Below are 4,603 nucleotides of genomic sequence, written 5' to 3'. Positions count from 1 at the left end.
TATATATATATATATATATATATATATATATATATATATTCCTAGACGAGGTTAATAGGTGCTCGAGTACCCAGACGAAACAACGTGGGTCCACCCCTGTGCATGAAGGTAAGAAATTTTTCATTGCAAATCATTATTTTCTTTCATTTCCTTTATTTTGCATATATAAATTCATATTTGATTTGTGAATGAAACTAACATGTAACAAAAAAAAAATACCAAAAGTTAATAAATATGTTTATTTTCAACTCGTTTTTTTTTCAGCTCCTCTATTTTGTCTATACAAATTCATATTTACTTGGGAAAATGTACAAGTACCTCCCTAGACTATGACCGAAATCTCAGAGACACATCTTAACTAAACTAAGGTCCTATTACCCCCCTGAATCAATTCTTTTTTATAATTTTGTGCACCTTTTTGGCTTACTTGCATCCAAATATCTCCCACGCGCCTCGATTGCTTGGAGTCACGGAGTGTGCCATGTAAGGCAAAAGGCGTATAAAATCATAAAAAAATAAGTTCAAGGGGGTAATAGGACCTTAGTTTAGTTAAGGTGTGTCTCTGAAATTTTGGTCATAGTCTAGGGGGATATTTGTGCATTTTCCCTATTTACTTTCATGAAGATTCACATACAAAATTATAATTTCTCTTCTTCGTCACATTCGTTTGTGAATTTAGTAACAAGTAACAAAAAAGAAGTACGTGAATGTAAGATATATTTCATTCCAACTCTTTATTTTTTCATATGTACTTAGCCATGATTTCTTAATATTTTATTTATGTTTGTATTATGATAAAAAAAGACGTCTCTGTAATTCTTAACAATGTGTTGTCCGTGGAATTGCGCTTTCTAATAGTTAATATTTTAGATATATTATAATATTTGTTAGATTTCAAGAAATGATTATTATTTAGTATTGATAGTACTATTAAGAAAATAATATAAAAATATATTACATATAATTTAATTTTTTTTCTTTTGATATAATTATTTTAGTCGACATATTATGTTTTTCTATTCGGTTGGTCGCATATAATGACGAATTTGATATACGGAGCAACATATGGTGGCAGATCTACTTGCAAAGGAAAATGGCAGAAGAAAAAAAGAAGAAGCATAATTAAAGATTATTTTTGCTAGATTTATTTTTCATTTTGACTTGTATTAGTTACTTAGTTACTATGCTAGAATTTTTTAAATTTTGATTTGTATAAATAATTTAGCTAAATGTATTGTCAACGCTAATCCTTTGATCCTTTACTATTCTACTTTTTCTTTGTTATGGAGTAAAATTTATATAATCATCACATTTCAACAACAAAAAACTATGATGATTACGATTTTCATTTTTATTATACTCGCAAAAAAAATAATGAAAACAATAAAATATTAGTTTCATGATGTCATTTTTTTCCGTGTGTAACAATCTATTTTAGTCACCATCCTTTTAATTTGAAAAACATTTATAATTTTTATGCGGTCACCGATAATTATATTTTCTTTGTTGTTATAAAATATTATAGTGTTGATGTCCACTACACCTAAAAGTTACACCTATTATTTCCTTTACTTTCTTCGATTATGAAGATACCATAACCTCCAACTTCATAACCATTATTCTTGTAACATTTCACTTTCATAACATCCTCCATTATATTCATGTTAATGTCATGTTTATGACTAACCTTTTTTATGCCTCTATGTTACACTAGAAATAAAGGCATAAGGGTTCATATTGTACACACTTGAAGATTTGGTGAATAATTTGAAGAGTTAGAATAATAAGAAATGCTCTCATCTTTTGTCTCCCTATTTCTATTGCTTTCATCTTTTATATTTATTGTCTTATTTGTTTTAGTTTTACAACACGCTTTCAGCACGAGTCGCTCATTCTCCGTCAAGAATCAAAGGTAGGTATTTCTTGATTTTTATGAACTATCCTAGCAATTCTTCGGCTGCAGGGTATACTTCATATCCTATTACTATTTGTACTAACAAAGCTTGTTTTGTGGTTATTTAAAATGGTTAGTAAATTATGATAATCTTCATAACAATATTGTGAGGTACAATGTTTTAATTTATTTTACTTGGGATTTTTTTTATGGTTTCAACATGTTATTCTAATTAATTAGTTTTGTTCATTTTTATTTAATTTTAAGTCAAATTTAGATTAGATTTATGGTATTCAATATTTATTTTGGGTAATACACTTGGTTTACTAAGACATTTATTGAGGATAAGACGGTGAGTTCATGTTTCACCGCACTAAATTGGTAAAGATATCGAGTTAAAGTCTCGATGCACAATGATAATAAGAAGTTGGGTCTAAGTCCCATTGATTTTTGACCAAAGACGTCTTTATATAGGTAAGACAATGGGTCTGAATCGTAATGCACTATAGTGATGATATGATATGACTAACATAAAGTTGTATAATTTTTTTTACTGAAAGTCATGAAATTTGTCTAATTAATTTGCTCCGTTCTCGTACGTGAATGTGGTTGAAGTACATAGTATGTCTAAAGAATGAAAAGTGGTTGAATGTATGAATGCGAGTGTGATTTCCAATATTAATGGTCATTTTGTGATAATTAAAATGAAAATATTATGGGTTCTTAAGATGGTCCTTCAAATGTGAAGGTAATTCTGTTGATCAAAGTTGTATCAAAGGTTATTGGGCACATTGTTGTTGATGCAAGCCAATTTGAAAAGTTTTGTAAATCCTCCATCAGAATAAAGGAATACAAAGTGGTTGTACATTTGGTATATTTGACCTCTTAAAGTGATGTTGAGGTGAGTCACATAAATTTGATGTCAAAGCATGACAATGGGTTTCTAATTAAAACTTATGGAGTATGTATAAATAGTTGGTCCATTTCTTGAAGAAAATGTGAATTGTGTTTGTATGGATAAGAATATTTTTATGTGTTGTTCGATAAATGTCACATCTCACCTCTACGGGAGGTTTGAAAGATTGAAAAAAAATATTTTGACATAAATGATTATTTGGTCATATACTTTGAGTACATCACAAATATTGGGGTATGTTAAATTATGAACTGTTGAAGGAAAAAGGAAAGAAATAATTCTTTCCTATAGTGGCTATGACCATAGAAATTTGTCATTGGTTGTCAAGAAATAAGTTTTGCATGTGATAATTTTAACCATGACAATAACAATAATTATTTTTATTAAAGGAGATGGTCACCATAAGAATGACGTTGTGAAATATATGTTAGTACACAAAATTAGTTGAGAGATCCGAAATACTTAGTATGTTACTATCCGGATGAATGAAATTGTTCATAATATTGAGATTGTAGTGAGTCTCAAAAGAAACTTTTTAAGTTTCGGAAGAATTAAAAAGAAATATATTATATTAAGACTATAAATTATGGGAAGATTTAATATCTTCAAATTACTACGACAAATGGGTCATAAATATTTACATATAAGATTACCTTTTTTTTCCCGTTGTTTGTTGTATACAAATATGGGCATGATGATGGAATCACATTCAAAAGTAATTTAGAAGTTTACAAGAATAAATATCAGTTGGCATAATCGGTTAGCCATTCTGATTCAAATGTGATGCAAAAGAAATTGGGAATTCATGTTACTCTGTGTTTCAAGAAATAAAACATTTTTCAAAAATTCTCTTGTGTTGCTTGTTTTCATGATAAAATGATCATTATACCATCTAAGGTTGAGATTGTATCCCTTAAAATTATTTGGAACCTATGAAAAGGTGAATATGGCCCGTTCACCTGTCATGTGGACCGTTTTATAATTATTATTATTGTAACCTTTCACTTCCATAACCTCTTCATTATCATGTTAATGTCATGTTTATGATGAACCTTTTGTATGACTCTATGTTACACTATAAAAGAGGCATAAGGGTTCATATTGTACACACTTGAAGATTTGGTGAATACTTTGAAGAGCTGGAATAATAAGAAAAGCTCTCATCTTTTCTTTCCCTATTTGTATTGCTTTCATCTTCGATATTTCTTGTCTTATTTGCTTTAGTTTTACAACATTTGTTCATTTTTTATATTTTCACCCCTTATTTTTATTTATTTATTTCACAAATAAAATCGATGCGTAATTAGCAATATATTTTATGTCTCATAAAATTATCCATTAAAATTAGTTATTACTCATGTCTCTTCATCTTACTTGTAACTTCTAATATTAAATATTATTCACAACTATTGTATTTTAATTTTTGATACTTCTTAATAATATTTAATTAATGTTTAAAATATTATAATAAACAAATATAATAATAAAGACATAATGTATCCAAGAATAGCTACTAGATTAAGCACTTTTAGTTCTTACCCACAGAGATAGTGAGCTAGCAAACGTGAGAACTTTGTTTAGCAAGGATGGAGCTTATGTCCATACCGGATACTATTGTTTTGTAACATTTACTTGGTAAATAAAATGTTCACTTACCAAAAAATTAAAAGACATAATAAAAAAATTAATTTTGTTTTTACGAAATTAAAGTTTCTATAGAAAATTAGTACTCCTACAAAAGATACGGGAAGTTAAAACATATAAATATTTAAAATGTAAATACAATTTTATTG

This window comes from Solanum pennellii, chromosome 11 (assembly GCF_001406875.1).
Source record: "Solanum pennellii chromosome 11, SPENNV200".
Classification (NCBI taxonomy): Eukaryota; Viridiplantae; Streptophyta; class Magnoliopsida; order Solanales; family Solanaceae; genus Solanum; species Solanum pennellii.
This window is presented reverse-complemented; position numbering follows the sequence as displayed.